General features: G+C 47.0%; 1 protein-coding gene and 1 long non-coding RNA gene across 3 annotated transcripts in view; one reads left to right on the forward strand and one right to left on the reverse strand.

The window, feature by feature from the left end:
• Positions 1 to 13,666, reverse strand: part of AP1B1 (adaptor related protein complex 1 subunit beta 1) — an 81,713-nt gene extending 68,047 nt beyond the window's left edge. For both annotated transcript variants that reach the window (XM_032764663.2, XM_032764661.2), the window contains exon 1: positions 13,552 to 13,666. The gene's annotated coding sequence lies outside the window, so the exon portion shown is untranslated. The remainder of the gene's footprint in view (positions 1 to 13,551) is intronic.
• A 778-nt stretch (positions 13,667 to 14,444) lies between these two features.
• LOC142045830 (uncharacterized) overlaps positions 14,445 to 19,902 on the forward strand; it is an 8,913-nt gene continuing 3,455 nt past the window's right edge. Inside the window, exon 1 of the long non-coding RNA XR_012654718.1 lies at positions 14,445 to 15,711. This is a non-coding gene — a long non-coding RNA (uncharacterized LOC142045830). The remainder of the gene's footprint in view (positions 15,712 to 19,902) is intronic.

Raw genomic sequence — 19,902 nt, forward strand, 5'->3', positions numbered from 1 at the left:
TCCACCAGGTTTCTGTGATGCCTATTATATCAATATCCTCCTTTATCACAAGGCACTCTAGTTCACCCATCTTATTATTTAGACTTCTAGTATTTGTGTACAAGCACTTTAAAAACCTTGTCCCTGTTCATTTGTCTGCCCTTTTCTGATGTGTCAGATTCTTTATGTGAATGTTTATCATCTGATCTGACCCTTACATTGCCGTGTACTGCTCCTGCCCTTTGCCTTAGAGCTGCTCCCAGGAGCCTCCTGCTTGCTGGGTGGGGAGTGAGGGGGGACGCACAGCAGCTAATGTCAGGGTGTCCAATCACCCCCCTTCTCCACAGGGCAGGAGGGGGGGGAGACGGACACAACAGGGCTCAGGACAGAGGAAGCTTGCTGGCAGCAGCTGCTGTCTCAACTTGCTGATTTACTTAAAAAGGCAATATACTTAAAGAGGCCATAATGCCCCTCTCTCTCTCTCACACACACACAGGGTGTGTGTCTGTCTGCCATGCTGTCTCCTCTCCTTCAATTTGCGCTGCCTTGTAGAGTGTGAGGCTACATTAACAATGCGGTAATCCTTGAGGGCTCAGCCAAGTGCTAGTTCATCATTTAGCAGCAAGGAATTCCCTGAAAAATATCTCCCTCTCTGACTTCACCACCTGAACCAAGCTTCACAATCATCATTGCTCTGTACAGCATTAAATTGTTTAAAAAAAAAAAAACATACTGTGTGTGTATATATGTATGTATCTAGAGAGAGACTTTCATCTGGTGAAAACATTTTCCTTGGAACTTAACCCCCACTATTCACATTAATCTTTACAGGGAAATTGGATTCGCTTAAAGTCACACATTTTTTGGAACAAAACTACAACATTAAGCAAGGAGTTACTGTCCTGTGTGTGTGCAGCATCCAAGGTGCTACCACAATACAAATAATATGGTCTACTAGGCCTCACTGACACCTGTGCCTTTAAAGACAAGGTAAAGGGCAGGCACCAAAGGAAAAGCCAACACCCCCCAAATATGTACCTTAGTGTATGTAAAGCACTACAGTACCCATCAGCCAGAGGCCAAGCTAGGCAAACCCTCAGATCAAGGGACGGCTGCACTAGATCTTGCAGTTATGGAAGTCTTTGGATGGGAGAGAAATAAGTTACACCCACTTGGCCACATTTGATACCAGCATCTGCCAAGCCATCTGAATCCTAGAAGGTAACAAGGGTAAGAACCCAGCTTCAGCAGAAAGCAAGCTTCTAGGACTCAAATTCCACTAGTTGACAATGAGATTGTGCCAATTTTCTGTCGTCACCAATTCTTTAGCTGTCAGAGTAAACACACAGTGTATTTAATCTTCCAACCTAGTGCTCTGCTGTTGGATCCTATTGGCAATTTTCCAGCTCATGCCTCTGCTGCCTGACTGAAGGCAGGCACTGAATGCAATGTTCCAGTGGCACATGGAGCAGACCACAACAGCACTCAGAGCTGACAATAAGCCACATTTATGCCTGAAGAAGCTCAGCTGAGGTCAATGGGTCTATTGAAGGGGTAAATCCAACTCTGTTTCCTGCGCGATCATGAGAAGTCTCATTCCTTCCCAGACACCAGTTTTTCCACTGAGTGGCAGAGGAAGGGATGACAAAGTCCTTCCAGTAAGTATGAAGCCCCCCAAAATCAACCAGCTACTATGCCCCCACCTCCGGGAAGCTGTTGAGAAGTAGGTGGCCTGACCCTTCAGAAAAGTAGCTCTGGGAGTAGGGAAAGACGTCCTTGACCTCCTGAGCTCTGCTGAGAGCAACTCTCAACAGTCGCCTCTTCTTCCATCACCTGGTAACACCTGCAGGGAGGTGAGAACGTGTGTGAAGGCAGTGTGCTAATACAGCAAGGGAAAGGAGGCAAGGGCAGCTGCCAGCTCCAGGGAAAGACCCTGAGGCCCTGTGTAAGAGCAAAACAAGGGAAAAGAGTTATGAGTAACACACAGGAGGTCAGTATGATCACAATGGTCCCTTCTGGGCTTAGAATTGGCTAGAAACAGCTGATCACTTATTGCTCTCTGAAAGCAAAGCTAATAACTCTCAAGTATCTCGGTCCTCAGGGATAAAGAGCACAGACTTGCATAATATGCGCCTCTAAATGAGCAACATGTGGAAGACTTAATAAATGCTCTCATCTATAGTAAGCAAGAGGCTTACCCAGGCAAGTGCCATCAACTTTCTGCAGAATCCAAGCTTCTTTCTTTAAAAAAATTCTAGCCCATGTGGTCACAAAGCAAGCCTTCAAATCATCAATTAGTCACTAATTCAACACTGTCCTTAGGTCTGCCAGACATACAATACCAGCGCCTTCGAGGCTGCTCAGAGCTTTCCCAACTGCAGCGAAGTGCCTAGATGCTGGTCAGTTTTCACTCGGGCTGTAGGGAACCCTAAACAGCAAGGAAACTGACTGATTAGGCCTCAGTTGGAGTAGTGTGTCCAGTTCTGGGCACCACATTTCAGGAAAGATGGACAAATTGGACAAAGTCCAGAAAAGAGAAACAAAAATTAAAGGCCTAAAGGTCTAATTAATTGGGTCTGTTTAGTCTGGAAAAGAGAAGATAGAGGGAACATGGTAGCAGTTTTCAAGTACATAAAAGGTTGTTACAAGGAGGAGGGAGAAAAATTGTTCTTAATCTCCGAGGGTAGGACAAGAAGCAATGGGCTTAAATTGCAGCAAGGGAGGTTTAGGTTGGACATTAGGAAAAACTTCCTAACTGTCAGGGTGGTTAAGCACTGGAATAAATTGCTGAGAGATTGTAGAATCTCCTTCCTTGGAGATTTTTAAGGTCAGGTTAGACAAATACATTAGAACAGCCATACTGGGTCATATCAAAGGTCTATCTAGCTCAGTATCCTGTCTTCTGACAGTGGCCAATGCCAGGTACCCTGGAGGGAATGAACAGAGCAGGTAATCATCAAGTGATCCATCCCCTGTTGCTCATTCCCAGCTTCTAGCAAACAGAGGCTAGTGACACCATCCCTGCCCATCCTGGCTAATAGCTATTGATGGACCTATCCTCCATGAATGTATCCAGTTCTTTTTTGAACCCTGTCATAGTCTTGGCCTTCACAAAATCCTCTGGCAAAGAGTTCCATATGTTGACTGTGCATGGTGTGAAAAAATACTTCCTTTTGTTTCTTTTAAACTTGCTGCCTATTAATTTCATTTGGTGACCCCTAATTCATGAGTTATGAAGAGGAGTAAACAACACTTATTTACTTTCTCCACACCAGTCATGATTTTCTAGATCCAATTATATCCCCCCTTCCCCGTCATCTCTTTTCCCGCCTGAAAAGTCCCAGCCATTCCATACCCCTAATAATTTGTGTTACCTTTTTCTGAACCTTTTCCAATTCCAATATATCTTTATTGAAATGGGGTGACCACATGTGCACACAGTATTCAAGCTGTGGGCATATCTGATATTTTCTATGTTCTTATCTACCCCTTTCTTAAATGGATTCCCAACATTCTGTTCCCTTTTTTGACCGCCGCTAAGCACTGTGAATAGTTCTCTGAAAACATCCACTCAATGACTCCAAGATCTCTTTCTTGAGTGGTAACAGCTAATTTAGACCCCATCATTTTATATGTATAGTTGGAATTATGTTTTCCAATGTGCATCTCTTTGCATTTATCAACATGGAATTTCATCTATCATTTTGTTGCACAGTCATCCAGATTTGAGAGATCCTTTTGTAGCTCTTCGTGTTCTGCCTGAGATTTCATTATCTTCAGTAGTTTTGTATCATCTGCAAATTTTGCCACCTCACTGTTCATGCCTTTTTCCAGATTGTTTATGAATATGTTGAATAGGACTGGGCCTAGTACAGACACCTGTCAGGGATGGTCTAGATAATACTTAGTCCTGCCATGAGTGCAGGGGGCTGAACTAGATGACCTCTCAAGGTCCCTTCCAGTCCTATGATTCTATGAAAAATAAGGTCCAATCCACCCTGCAGCTGCTTGTGAAAGCAAGGAGCAGCAGCAATGGCAACTCAAAAATAGATGGGGTAGAGAGAACACAGCCTAGTAAAGCCCCCGCCCCTCTGGGGCACCCAAGAATCCCAAGATGCTAATTCTCTTTTTCAGCTGCCAGCCCAGACTGGGGTGACACCATAAATTTCTCAGATACCTACTAGTTTCAGAACACCACAAGAGACAATTCCTGTAATGAGAGTCAAGGGACAGAACAGGCACTGGCCAGTCTCCCCAACAGCTGAGGGAAGGAGGAGGCAGGCTTCTACTTCGGGAATTTCCCTGAACAGTGGAGCCTCCACATTTTCCATATCAGTCTTGGGCTCACAGACTAAGTTCTTTGGCTACTAAGATCCAAACCTTTTAAGTAGTTGCCTGTGTGGAGATGTATGAGAGTGGGTGGGTGGGAGAGATTGTCGGATGCATTAGGAAAAAAGCGGGAAACAAAACATGGGAGGAAAAAAAATACAGGAGGAGAGGTAAAGAGTACACTGTAGAAGGAAGAAGGAAAATGGACACTCAAGACAACTGTTCTAGGAAAAGAAAAACTAAGAAAAAGTGGAGGGAAGCCAGGAATGGAAAGAGTTCATCAAGATCCAGAGCTATAATGTTACTTTTTAAAACAGAAAGTTGACTGTGACACTGCACCCCATATTCTTCATAGTGATATGATATGATCATGACATAGTTATGATATATTTTATGCAATATAAGTCATGTAAGATGTCGATGGAAAGGTTATGAGTTGCTGAATGATTATCCTATTCATATGCATGTATCATTTTTGTATTTGAAGTTATGAATATTGACTATGTATCTGTATTTCAAATGTAGTTACACCAGCGTAATGCCCACTAGACAAGATGCTTTCTGTCTATATAGCAGATGGGGAATGGTCTATTCAGGGCAATGAGCCATTAAAAAAAACCAATAGGCCTTAGGAGAGGCTTATCTCCCACCTGGAGAGCCCTCCTGAGAAGGCTACAGACAGCCTCTGAGTAATGGTGCTACAACTCTACAAAGACATGTAATGTGACCATGTCTCTAGGGATGTCAGTGTTTTTCCACAGACCACTCGGGGAACCAAGCTTTGAAACAAAGGGTTCCCACCGTACGCAAAAGCAATACAAGGCGGGGAGTGACATCATCTGGCGTTCTTCGCTCCACACACAAGACGACTCTTGGAAACTCATGAGGAAGGAAGACTGAACTGGGGGAAATGCTGGACCCAGGCTAAAGGGATTTTTAGCCTGTGAATGAAACACCTGGGTATTCCAAGCTGTAAGCAAGTACAACTTTCCCCTTAAGAATCTGCAGCCTGCTTGTATAATCTCTTAGGGTATGAATAGCAGATTCTCACCCTATTTAGTATACTAAGCTTGGTTCGCGTTTGTTTATTTGCTTTGATCAGTTTGCTATCACTTATATTCACTCAAAATCTCTTTTATAGTTAATAAACTTGTTTTTGCTTTATCTAAACTAGTGTGTTGGAATCATAACTCAGGGATAAAAGGCTGTTGCACATTCCTTTCCACACTGGCGGGGGGGGGAACGCAAATTTTATGCTGTTCAGTTCCCTATGCCGCACAGGAGGGTATAACTTTGGGTTTATACTCCAGAGGGGGTGCATGCCTGAGGAGCTGAGAGTAGCAGGGACTGGTCAGAGAGCCTGCTTGTAACTGCAGCTGGGTGCATCCCTACCTGTATGTAAGCTGGTGAAAGTGCAGGCTGGAGGCCCCTGTAGCTTGTCATAGCAGTGCGAGTGGGAGCCCAGGTTGGTGGGTCAGGGGGCTCAGTGGTACCTCAGTTCCAGGTGGCACCCCAGGGAGAACCCGTCACATTGACAAATTACAATTACATTCAATACACAACTCCTTTATTCCTCTGAGTTCAAGGGAGTGAGGAGACATGGCAGCACAGGTTTCATACTATTAGCACTAGTCCTCTAGTTCGGAAGAACCAGTTACATTCTTCAAGTCCTGGACAAAGGAACATGTAATGTTGCTTGGAACGAAAGGAGCACAGCATTTATTTTTAAACAAAAAAGTGTGCAATGCCCACATGAAACATTTTAAACTGCATGCATTAGGCACACGGTTACAGCTATGATAAACTACCTAGCTGGTTATTACATTATAAGAGCACGTCTCACTGTGTTTATTCATATTTTAGCAGTTCTTAACAGTTTAGTTTTGAAAAATACCTGGGGAATGTGACTCCCAGCGAGCTTGAAATGTAAGTTTATTGGCTTCCATAACAGTGTATTGAAATCTGGAAGTGGTGGAACATGCTTTAGAACTGATCTCATGAGAGACAACATGCCTTGAAATGGAAGGGAAGAGAAGCAAATGCATGGTGATATACTGTTTCCTCTGACAACTAGGAATCTGGGTGCTGGGCACCAATGATCAGTGTCTAAAGCAGGGGTCGGCAACCTCTCGGAAGCGGTGTGCTGAGTCTTCATTTAGTCACTCTAATTTAAAGTTTTGCGTGCCAGTAATACATTTTAACGGTTTTAGAAGTTCTCTTTCTATAAGGGCCTCATTTAACAAATCCAATAATGAGTCCAAAACGAAGGACACTGTCAGTACAAGGTCATTACAAGAACCAGGTGAGACAAGCATTCCCTCTCTCCTCTCCTTCAGTCTGCACCCAGGGCAGTAAGTCAGGACCAGCAGCATTACTTTCTGAGCATAAAGGATGATTGATTAGTAAAACCCTTTGCCTTGTGGGAAACCTACAAAGCTTAAGAGCCATAATTACAGAATACAAAGCCAGAGTCTAAGAAAATCCACATACCAATTAAAAGTTGAGAAGGAATCTCAAAGCCTTCACAGCTTCCATTTTAACTCAAGGGACCCCCAAAACACTAATCAATATCAATCCAGCACAAAAAAAAGCTAGATCTTGGACTACAGGAAAAAAGTCACCTGTTTTAGGAGGGATGAAAGAGTTCCTGGACATGAGTACACTGCACCATATTTCTATTATACTATCCCAAGAAGTCCCAGATCCTTCCCAGGACAGGCAAAGAATCAAGAGTAGTTATGCAAAAGCTTTTAGGGGAAATCAGTGCAGCTAAGCATTGAAACAGAAGGGCTGATGGGAAGGAGATTGTCTTATGGCTAGAGAGAGTCACACTGCACAGCCAGCAGCCTCACCCACACACATGGGAATGGAAGAGAGATGATACACCAAACAACCCAAATTAAGCTTGGCACATTGTATTAGAGCATAACATGCCCCCTCAGCCAGCTAGAGAGAACCTAACACTCCACACCACCTTCAGCAACTGGCACAAAGTCAAAGCTGTTGGACATAAGCTCTAAAATAACCACAACATTTCCATACAGAAGGGCCGGCATAATTCCAGTCAGGGCCTGAAGACTATCATAAGCCTGTCTTTCAAATGAGCTGTGAACCTGAAGTCCTGAACACACGTGACCATTTCAGATGCTATGGTGCTTTCTGCAAAGCAAGGTTGTTCACCCTGTTATTTTGGCCAAATTTCAATTCTGGGTAATTGGCTTCTGCCTTTCTATATCCAGTTGAAGTACAGAAGAACACCAGAATTGTCCTCTTCCTATCTTATGCTGCTGTGTAGTGCTGCAGGGTACTGTTGCACAAGTACTGCCATCCACCCCAGACATGGCTGCATTTCCATGGCAGTAGAAGCAATTCCTGTGTATGTACAGTCTGATCCTGGGAGGTGCCATGCCTCTGTAGCAAAGTTAATTGAGGTTGATGGAGTTCAACACTTTTCAGGATTGGGCTTATTGTTTGTAAAGCAATTTAAGGTAAGATGCACTGTAAGATGTGATGAAGTAAAAACAAAATAAAAAAAAAATTCATATCAGGGCTTAACTATAGACCTAATTCAGAACTGTGTTGAGCACTCCTTAACTTCATCAGTTATAGAACTGAACAGACTATTTCAAGCAGGATACTGAAGAGACTTGCAGCATAAGGAAATGCCCCCAATTGTGGCTGAATATTGTTTCACTACTACTGCTGCAACATCTAAGACGGCTGTAATGGAAAGAGAAAAGCCATTTTTTTAAAGAAATAAGACGTGGTTGTAAAACCACAGAAAGTGCAGCAGCTAAAACTACTGTTAACTTAGGGCATGTCTACACTACAGACTTAAGCTGACCTATGTTAGGTCAACTTACAGCCAATTGCAGTTAATTACTTCTCACCTCCCTGCTCATGGCTGGGAGCAGAGGGCAGCCACCCGGGCTTCTTGGCTCCCTGAGCAGGGAGCCTCCAGGCAGCAGCCCTGCTGGAGCAGGGAGCCGGGAGCAGCCAGGCTCCAGCTGCCCAGCTTTCTTGTCAATTTCATGGCTGGAGTATGGAGCCTGAAATTGACGAGACAGCCAATAGGGAATGCAGGTACAGTAGAACCACAGAATCAGGAACCCAGAATGGAGGTTGTTCCTAATGCTGAAACGTTTGTAACTCTGAACAAACGTTATGGTTGTTCTTTCAAAAGTTTACAACTGAACAGTGACTTAATACTGCTTTGAAACTTTACTATGCAGAAGAAAAATGCTGCTTTCCCTTAATTTGTTTTAGTAGTTTACACTTAACACAGTACTGTATTTGTTTTTATGGTCTCCGTTGCTGTCTGATTGCATACTTCTGGTTCCAAATGAGGTGTGTGCTTGACCAATCAATTTATAACTGAGGTTCTACCGTAATGCAGTGTCTACACACACTGCGTCACTCTAACTAAACTGACAAGTGCTATGCCCCCCGTGGAGGTGGAGTTGTTATGCCGGCACAGTACTGCACTTAAACCAGTGGGACAAGGCTGTAGCGTGTGGCTCTCAAACTTTTAGTGGTCACCCCTTTCACACGGCAAGCCTCTGAGTGCGACCCTCACTTATAAATTGAAAACACCTTTTAAAATATTTATCATCATTATAAATGCTGGAGGCAAAGTGGGATTTGGGATGGAGGCTGACATATCATGCCCCCCCCCATCATGTAATAATCTTGTGACCTCGTGAGGGATTCTGACCCCCAGTTTGAGAACCCCGGGTGCACACTGACATAATTAGGTTGACGTAAGCTGCCTTTCGGTCTACCTTTTGTTTAGTGTAGACCAGGCCTCAGTTTTAAAACTAACTACATTTTGAGTTGGCAGTATTCCTTTACTGTTGGATATGAAATATTTAGGATACAGAATTTCTTGGATTGACTATGTTTTCATCCAAAAGATTTTATTAATAAAGAAAACAATATCCCTTGCACCTAATGCTTGGATCTGTTAATAAAGGCACATTTGGTTCCATGTTAAACATGATACCCACACTGAAACAAACAAAAATCTTTTCATAGCCAACTTTTTGAATATACCATTTGAAAACAAAAGGAAAAACAGATTAGCTATAGGAAATGGAGTGGAAATTCTGGCACAATAAGGATTGCAAAGAGCCATGAAAACAACATAAATGTGTTACATAAATTCATTTATATTCATATACACATGGACTAGAATATCCACCAGCAACTGCATAAATGAGGCCAGAAATATATGCCCAAATGCTTCACTATGTCCAGATCTAGGGGATTGCCTAGAACAGGGGTGGCCAACCTGAGCCTGAGAAGGAACCAGAATTTACCAATGTACATTGCCAAAGAGCCACAGTAATATGTCAGCAGGCCCCCATATCTGCACCTCCCTCCGCTCCCAGAGCCTCCCCCTCCCTCTCAATCAGCAGTTTCGTGGCATGCAGGAGGCAGGGAGCCGGGGCAAGGCACAGCAGGCTCAGGGAAGGGGGCAGGAAGGGGTGGAGCAGGAGCAGGAGCAGGGCCTGTGACAGAGCCAGGGGTTGAGCAGTGAGCAGCCCCTCGGCACATCAGGGCTGGAGCTACAGGCACCAACTTTCCAGAGAGTCTATGCCTACACAAGGAGCCACATATTAATAATTTCTGATGTGCCGCATGTGGCTAGAGCCAGATTGGCCACCCCGGCCTACAAATTCCACAACTCTGAACCCTGATCCCTAAGCTCTAACGAGGTGATGGGAAGTGCCGCTGAGATCACTCATGCTCACTTGGGGCCTGTCTACACTAGCTGTTTTTATACACACACACACACACACACTCTTGCTCAAGGTTTCCCCACTGGTGAGAGTATACTTATGCCAGGAGCCTTCCCTGCACTTCTTAATCACTGTTGTCTGGAACTGCTCTGATCGGAGTTCGATGATACAGTGGTCAAAACACCAGCCAGCCTACACTAGCGCTAATTTGCTCCCACCAGAGGGGCTGCACTGGGAGGAACAACTGGAAGAATGTAAATGTAGAAAGAGCCTCAGAGGAAGAGAGAGACTCACAGCACCTTTTGTTAGTGCCACAACTAGAACACTAATCTTCAACCTTTGGATAACAGATGTTTCAGCCCAGCTGAAAACCCACATCACAACAGAATGTTTAGGTCACATTAAGGCAGCATTTCCAATAGTTTATGCAACCTCCTTTTTAACTACACAGCCATACTCCAGATGGACAGTTGATAGCCAGCAACACACAAAGCTTGTACTCACTGGGGATAGCTAAAAATCTAATCCTTCCAAGCCTATCAGTATGTGCTGATTTCACCCTGTACACACTCACAAACCAACAACAAAATATTTCCATCAATAAACTTGCATATAGCAAAAGAAAGGAAAATACTGCCTGAGAACTCAGTCTCAATCCAGTGATTTAGACTTTTAAATTAGGCTTGTTGCAAATGAACAGTAAAAACAGGTATGATTTGTTGGTTTGAGGATATTTACAATGTCAACAATGTGTTTTACCTGTTTATGAAGCTTCAACTTTTTGAATCCCACCTTGTCATTAAATAATTGTCTGACCCACTCCCATGATTTCCCACAACTGATAATTTAAATAAAAATGCTTAAAAATAAACAAACATCGATTTCTGTCAAAATGATAAACTAAAAAAATCAAATTCTGCCAATGCTACTGACAGAACAGAGCAGATGCAAACATCAGCAGCTCCAGCACAAGATGCTTCATATGTTGATAAGATGAGAACGGGAATAAGGTTGGAATAGAATGGCTCCTGCAATATTAACTATGAAGTTACCATTATCTACTGCACAACGATAATGACTGTTCCACAAAGCAAACAGCTGAAGTCTATGTCTATAACCTGGAGTCAAGAAGGGGGGGAAAAATCCAGATTATATATAAAATAATTCAGTATGTGATTTACTGCTGAGTAAAGCTGCAGCTGTTTTATTTTGGATTGACAAATAAGATTCATATGGCAAAAAAATACTGTCCTACTCTAACTGCAAGGTTGCACTGTAATACTTTGGTGTAGATGACACAAAGAGCACGAGGCCTGCCCAAGAGCCACTTTGCAATACAACTACCCGCACCGCTCCAGAGCATATTCAACCGCTTACAACAATTAATCCAATTTAAAATTAAGGCATTTGGAAGGCACTGTCTTCCAATGTTCCTATATTTTTAGTTTAGATAGTTACAATCACATTAAAAATGCTGGCATCTGACAGATCACTAATAGAACGGAAAGAGATTTAAATTGACTGTCAGTCTACACTGAAAAGTTATATAAGCAAAGCTACATTGGTCAGAGGTCTGAAAAAACCCACACCCAACCACCATAGCTATACCGATCAATGTAGACAAAGCTATGAAGAGGGGTTCCATTAACAATGCCAGCTTCATTCAGGTGTGTGTGTGCCAGAAAAACCCCTTTTGTCAGTGTAGGCTATGTCTACACTACAGGGCTACGCCAGCATAGTTTCCATAGTGTGGACATACCCGTAGCCACTCCAACACAGCAACCTGTCAGAAAATATGCATTCCCACAGCACCTGCTCCTGAGGAATGGAAGCATGAATGTTAATGCAAACACAAAATGAACAATTCATGTCATCGGCTTCATTCAGTGGTGGGGAAGTGCCACACCCCTGTTGCTGCAAGAGAGACTCAGCTCTTATGTGGGAAGCAAAGTTGTCAGCTGATTCTAAACACCCACATAAAGCTGGATCCTTACAAAAACCTCAAGGATTTGCTCATTATCAGAGGAAAAACAACAAGTACAACAGGAGTGTCTGAAGGCTAAGGGTAGACCCAAGTGTCCATCCAGGCCTTTTTACTGTGCTTGTATCAGAACACCTATGCAAATGTGAATTTAAATCATTTTGTAAGCATGCCAAGTACTAGCTTATTTACTCAAAAGATTAGTTTCTGCATCTTCAAAATGTCACTTTCCACAAAATTGAGGCCTCCAGATATTTAGCAGATCAGTCTGAAAAAATCAACTTCTAGCTTGAAGTGTCACATGCAAATACCATGCCAGTTTGGGCTTGTGAAGAAAAGAGGTGGGAGTAACAGAACAAGACTGTCCCACTGGTCTCACACACACAAGAGCAGAGCAGGAGGTGGCACATGCATTCTACACTATAAGTGAACAGAGGCCACTTATTACACAGAAATATCACTACCCTTTTGAATCACTTCCTTCACAGGCCACAGATGGGTATTAAATATACAGCAGCCTTAATTACTTGTCAGCTAGAAACTGCTTTGTGTTTCTTATTTAAGGGAATAGACAAGTCTTCACCAGCAAAATAGCTCCTCTTTATAAATATAGTTCAGTTAAACAAGGCAGCTAAACCCAACTCACCCCACTGGCAAGATCCCTGTGGTCAGGTCCCAAGGCAGGGACCATTCAGAAACAAGGCAGGACACCAGAAAAAAAATCAGCTGGCGTTTAAAAACACAGATGGCAGCCCTGGCTGCAGTGTCTCTTTGGGGCCGGGGACCCCAGCCGGCACAAGCCTGCCAGACTTGGGAACCCTGGAGCCCGGTCACCCAGCCTGGCAGGAGCAGGCCTGAGCCGGCACCCAGCTCCTGGGTTCAGCTGAGCCATCGTAAAGCAAATCCACCTGGGCCAAGGGAGAGGGTAGGAGCAGGGCAGAGCGGGAGTGAGTCCCGCAGGCCGGAGCAGTCACAGCGCCCGGGGCGGGGGGGGCAGGAGACAGGCCCGGAGCGGCCAAGGGGGGGGGGGGGGGGGGGGGGGGCGGGGGGGCAGGAGACAGCCCGAGCGTCACGCGTCTTGGGGGGGGGGCAGACGAGGAGGGGGGCCGTGGGGGGCAAGAGCGGGAAGTGGCCGTTGGGGGGGGGGGAACTTGACGGCCGGAGCGGTCACGGCGCACCGAGGGGGACAGCGGCGGGAGCAGGCCCGGGGCCGTCACGCGCCGCGGGGGGGGGGGGCAGGAGACAGGCCCCAGGAGCGGTCACAGCTACTCGGGGGGGGCCGAGCGGAGTGGGCCGGGGGGGGGAGGGAATTGACGGGCCCATAGCGGGTCACGGCGCACGCGGAGGGGGGCAGCGAGCGGGAGCCAGGCCCGGGGCAGTCACGGCGCCCGGGGTGCGGGGGAAGGCAGAGCGAGAGAGGGACTCGAGGGGGGGATCGGCGGGTCGTAGCGGTCACGGCGCACGGGGGGGGGCGGGGCTGCTCACTACGATCCCCCCTCCCGGACCCCGCTCGCTCCCTACCAGTCGCGGTTCTGTTCTCCGGCTCCGACCGCTCCCTCTGCGCTGCCCGGGGCTCGCTCGTTGCAACCGCCACCGGCCCGACGGAAGTGAGGCTGGGGGCGGGGGAGCACTTCCGGGGCACGGGGCGGGCAGTAGCCGGCGCGGGGACGTGGGGGCGGAGCCAGTTCACCGGAAGTTCTGCGCTGGCCCCGCGAGGAGGGCGGGGAGGTGTCACCGCTGCCCTTGGCCCCCGTCTCGCGCTCCGGGCTGAGGCCGAGGGCCCCGCGCGCCTGGCCCGTGGCAGGCGGTTCCCTGAGTGGCGCCGGGCGGCTGCAGCTGCGCGGGCCGGTCTGGCTCGGGGGTCACCCTGCGCGGGGGCTCCTGGGCTGCACCCAGCGCCTCTCGCTGTTGCTCTGGGTTATTCCCGAGGGGAGGCTGCACCAAGCCATGAAACGTTCCGCATAGTGTTTAAAATGCTGCCAGTTCGATTTGTCAGTGAATAAAGGCAGAGGCTGCAGCGTGGCAGCGGGGAGCACAGGCCACTGGCTGCACAAAGGTGGGAGATCGCCCTGCAGCCTCCCCACCCCCGGGACACATTCAGTGGGGAGGCTGCACCTGGCCCTGACACAGCACAAGGCCTGGGCCTGCCCCAGAAACGGTGTGGGGCAGGCAGGATCCAAGTGTGGAGGAGCTCAGAGTGGGAGGATCCAGGTGTGGGGTGAGAGGATTTTGTGTGGGACAGTATGAGTGTAGGCAGCTCAGTGGGGGGGGGGGGGGGTCTGGATGCACAGAGGCTGGTTGAGGGGGTGCAGAGACAATGGGACTTTGCAGGGGCTTCCAGGTGAAGGTGGTTGTGGCTCAGTGGAGGGGTCTGGGTGTGGGGGGGTCTCAGCGGGGGGGTCTGGGTGCTGGAGGAGTGGGGCAGGGATCTTGGTGCAGCTAGTTGGTCAGTGGCGTGGGGGCTCGGGTGCATGGGGTGGGGCTTATCAGGGTGGGGGATTGAGTGTAGGGAGCTTAGTAGGGGGTGGCCTGAGTGCAGGGGGACTTCACATGCAGGGGTTGAGGTTCAGGGGAGTGGGGTTTGGGTATGGAGGGCCAGGAGGGTTCTGGATGTATGGGGTGAGGCTTGGCGGGGGTGTCTGGGTACGGGAGGTCCAGATGCACAGGAATTGCCAGATGGGGGAGCAGCTTCCCATACAGTGACCCCTCCCTCTGCAGCTGAGGAGTGATGGGGTCAGGAAGCAGGGATGGATGCTGAGCTTCCTACAGCTGTGGGAGGTTTCTGGGGATGACTCTGACACAGCCCCAGGTGCTCCTTGCAGGGGAAGAGGAAGTTCTGTCATCTCCTGCCTCCAGCCCAGCCAGGACTAGCAACTGATCCCGGTTCAGGGTAGGAGCCACTGGCTGGGGTGTCCCCAGCCCTATAGTGATTTACCTCTTTGCCGGCTGCTCTGGGTGCCTGAAACTATGTACCTGCTCTGCTAGGGAGTGGTGCATAGCTGCTCTTGCAGCTTCCCTGTCAGAAAGTCATTTTTCAGTGGGGAAGCAAAGAAATCTGTGGGGGACCTGAATTGTGCGCATGTGCAGTGGCACAGAATTCCCCCAAGAGTATTGTGTGAAGGGCTGGTGAACACTATCGAGGTAAGTTGATCTAAGTTAGACCAGTTCAGTTACCTAACGAGTTAGCGTGTCTACACAATGGGCTAAATTGACACCGGTGGATTGATCACAGTGGTGCCGATTTAGCTCGTTGTGTAGACATGGCCCATTTCTGTAGCTAGTTTATGGTTACTAAGTCTGTATTTGGTCAGAGACTGCATATTCCAGGGTGTGAGGGTCTGTTAGGGCAAAGGGTTTGGTGGGAGTCTGTTGGTGCGAAGTTCATGGAACTCTTTGGTCTGAAGTCATATAGGAGTGGACTCTGCTTCTGTCTGGACTTAGTTTTTGATCCTTTGACATTTTGCAGTGGCGGGATTGTTGGCTGCTTTCGTTGGTGTTGCACCAGGTTTGATATTCTTTTCTAGTTTCTGCAGGTGGTGGAGGAATATCTCAGTTCTGCTTTGTAGCCATTGGTGGAGGAACTCCTGGGTCCACATAGTATTTCTTTGCAGAACTGTAGGTGGGAGGTTTCAAACAGCGTGGTTAGCAGTTGAGCTACAGATTTCCTTGGAAGAGGCTCAGGTATGTACAATATAGTGTGTGTTCAGTTTCTCTGCTTCTTAAATGAATGTTAATTTCTTTCAGACCTTATTTTAGACATCCATGATTGAGACCATATCCAGTGTGTTTCTAATGGGTGAAAATTCTTGTGTGGGTTCTAGTCTGAACAGGTAATATAGTCCTAGAGTTTAAGGTCAGAAGGGACCACCAGATCATCCATTCTGACCTGTCTGTCACAAGCCAACATCACTGCGCAGCACCCACACACCAAACCCAGCAACCAAATTTATACCAGAGTATTACAGCCCACTGGAAACTAGACTAGTTTGCGCCACAGGGAGAGAATGAGGTGCATGAGTGTCCGAGGCTCCTGCAGTGGCAGAAAAATGATTAAGTGAGATACACCCAGATAATGCTGGCAAATGACCTGCACCCCACACTGCAGCAGAATGCAAAAATTTCCTGACTCCACATATGGTGATCAGTTAGACCTTGAACATGTGAGCAAGAGCCAGCCCACCAAGCATCTGAAAGAGAGAATGCTCAGTGCTACCTCACAGCCCTTCAGCCCCTTGATCTGCTGGCAATGCCCCTACTTATACAGCCCAAAATGCCTTTCGCCTTCTTGGCAACAAGAGCACACTGTCGACTCGTATCCAGCTTCTCGTCTACTGTAACCCTCAGGTCCTTTTCTACAGAACTGCTGCCTAGCCATTCGGTCCTTAGTCTTTAACAGTGAATGGGATACTTCTGTCCTGAGTGCAGGACTCTGCACTTGTCCTTGTTGAACCTCATCAGATTTCTTTTGGCCCAATCCTCTGTATCCTATCCCTACCCTCCAACGTATCTACCACTCCTCCCAGTTTAGTGTCATCTGCAAATTTGCTGAGAGTTCAGTCCACACCATCCTCCAGATCATTAATGAAGATATTGAACAAAACCGGCCCCAGGACCGACTTATCGCGGCACTTCCGACTTGATCCGGCTGCCACTGGAAACTGGAGCAAATTGATCACTACCCGTTGAGCCCGCAATACCAGCTTACTATCCATGTTGTCCATTCATCCAGCCATACGTCTTTAACTTGCGGCAAGAATACTGTGGGAGGCTGTATCAAAAGCTTTGCTAAAGTCAAGGAATAACGGTTCACTGTTTTCCCTCATCACCAGAGCATTATTCCTCTCACAGAAGGCAACTAGATTAGTCAGGCATGATTTGCCCTTGGTGAATCCATGCTGACTGTTCCTGATCACTTTCCTCTCTCTAAGTGCTTCAGATTGATTCCTTGAGGACCTGCTCCATGATTTTTCCAGGGACTGAGGTGAGCTGACGGTTGTAGTACGCTCCCGTCCTCCTTCCCTTTTTTAAAGATGGCCTACAGTAGTTTTTCCAGTCATCTGGGACCTTCCCCCGATCGCTAGTTTCAGAGATAATGGCCAATGGCTCTGCATCACATCCGCCAACTCCTTTGCTCGGATGCAGTGCATCGGCCCCATGGACTTGCTGCTCATCCAGCGGTTTCTAAATAGTCCCAACCACTTCTTTCTCCACAGGGGCTGGTCACTCTTTCCCCATGCTGTGCTGCCCAGTGCAGAGTCTAGAAGCTGACCTGGTGGTGTGTTAGTCTGTATCCGCGCAAAAACAACTCCCAGTCTTTATTCAGGCTTAATTTGATGGTGTCCAGTTTGCAAATTAATTCCGTTTCTGCGGTTTCTCGTTGGAGTCTGTTTTTGAATTTATTTTTGTGAAGAGATTGCCAGTTTTAAGTTGTTATTGAGTGTCCAGGATTGATGTTCTCCTACTGTTTTTGAATGTTATAATTCTTGATGTCTGATTTGTGTCCATTTATTCTTTGGCCAAACTGGGGTCTTCTACACAATGTCCATGGCAGAGGGCATTGTCTGCACGTATCCACTGGTGAGATGTGTAGGTGGATGGCCCCCTGCAGCTAATGGCTGATGTGTTTATAGCATCATAAATTCAGGTGAGGAACCCTCAGGAGGTTATCTTAGTCCAACCCTCCTGACTCAAGCAGCCCAAATCTCCAACTAATCACCCCAGCAAGGGCTTTTGCAATGCCCGACTTATATCTATAGTATAGTTTGAGCTTCCACCTCCTTCCCTAGGTAACCACCAGTGGCTTTCCCACCGCTCCTTGTGAAAGTAGTGTTTCCTGTATTCCAAACCCTGACTTCCCCACTGAATTGAGCTATTAGCCTGTCATCAGGTTACCACTGACGATTAGATCTATTCCTCTCTGGACCTCCTTTCAAGTAGTTTGAAAGCAGCTATCAAATCCCCCTCATCTATTTCTTTCTGAAAGACTAAACATCCAGTCCCATCAGGCCTCCTCCGCATAGTGATGTGCTCCAGCCGCCTATTATTGCCCTCTGCTGGACCTCTTTCATGAAGCCCACCATCACAAGCAACCTAGCATACAATCTCTCATAAATGTGTCTTTCTCTCTCTCTCTAAACTCTTTGTTCCCACATTCCTTCGGAGCTGTTCCAGACACTCTCCTCTGATGGTTAGAAACCTTCTCGCTTCCAGCCTCAATTTATTCAAGGCCAGTTTATCCTTGTTTGTTCTTATGCCAACATTGTCCTTTAGCTCCGGGAGCTCTTTCCCCTCCCTGGTGTTTATCCTCCAGCGTATTAATAGAGAGCAATCAGATCTCCTCACAAGCCAAGCTTTTCCTGTCTCCTCTCCTCCATACCTCTGCTCACCAAGTAGTTCTTCTGTGGCCCTGTTCCCACTTGAATATCTTTCTTGAACATGGGTGATGGCACAGAGCAGGTTCAGATCTCCTGGTGATGGATGCTGTATAGGAGCTTGTCTATACTGGCACTTTATAGCACTGCAACTTTCTGACTCAGGTGTGAAAAACCACCCCCTTGAGCGCACCAAGTTTCAGCGCTGGGAGCTGCGCCCTTCATGGAGGTTTTAGAGCGCTGGGAGAGCTCTCTCCAAGTGCTCTGCCACGACTACACAAGCCACGTTTAAAGTTGCCAGTGTAGACTAGCCCTAAGAATCTAAACCAGAGGTGGGCAAACTATGGCCCGTGGGACCATCCTGCCCGGCCCCCAAGCTCCTGGCCTGGGATGCTACCCCGAGCCCTTCCTCTGCTGTCCCCCCTTCCCTGCAGCCTCGGCTTGCTTGCTCCCTTTGCTGCTGGCACAATGCTTTGGGCGGCAGCGCGGTCAGCTCCTGGGGCAGCGCAGCCGCAGATCTGCAGCCTGACCTGGTGCTCTGTGCCACGTGGCTGACCGATACATAGCTGAAATCAGTCTGGCTCACCTGTGTGTTAGTATTGTTAAAATAGGTATTAGGATGATAAAAATGGGCTTAGTGTTTAGACTTTATTGAATGTTTGTAAACTGCTGCAGGCATTAATCTCCCTTACAACATCTGTAACCCATATTGCAAGGTAATATTTAAACATTTGGATTGCAGTAGAAGCCTCTGTGACAGTGTAAATCACCAGACAGGAGAGAGACATTAACGGGTGTGAAATGCTGGTCTCCAGCAGAATGTGTTACACCCTGGCCAACAAGAAGGGCCCACTGACACCAGGTGAACTACTGTGGAACCTTAATTGCTCTCCCCCCACCTCCATCCCATGAAGATGAGTCTTGCGAGTGAATTCCTTCCATCAGCTGAGTTTGCAGCTCAAAGTGCAAGGGTGGGGAAGGGAATAAAAAAAAAACAAGAAGGAACTGTATCTCTCTGCTGCTTGCAATCTGAAGGGCAAGGTTTTCTAGCCATAAGCAAGATGTTCCCAGCTGCTTAGCATGGGTTAGCCCTTAAGGACATACAGAGCTTGCTTATTATCGAAGCTTCTGTTACCTTTGGAACCTTAAGATTGAACTCATTTATAAGTGTCTGTGTGTATAAATAACTCACTTATTTCCTTTTTCCTATTAATAAATCTTTCAGTAGTTTGTCTGGCTACAAGCATGGTCTTTTTGGTGTGAGATCTAAGGTGGAATTGACCTGGGGTAAGGGACTGGTCCTTTGGACTGGAAGTAACTTGAAGATTGCCAGGTTTCAGAGTAGCAGCTGTGTTAGTCTGTATCTGCAAAAAGAACAGGAGAACTTGTGGCACCTTAGAGACTAACACATTTCTTTGAGCATAAGCTTTCGTGGGCTACAGCTCACTTCATCAGATGCATAGAATGGAACAATATAGTAAGGAGATAAATAATACACATA

Source organism: Chelonoidis abingdonii, chromosome 22 (assembly GCF_003597395.2).
Source record: "Chelonoidis abingdonii isolate Lonesome George chromosome 22, CheloAbing_2.0, whole genome shotgun sequence".
NCBI classification, from domain to species: domain Eukaryota; kingdom Metazoa; phylum Chordata; order Testudines; family Testudinidae; genus Chelonoidis; species Chelonoidis abingdonii.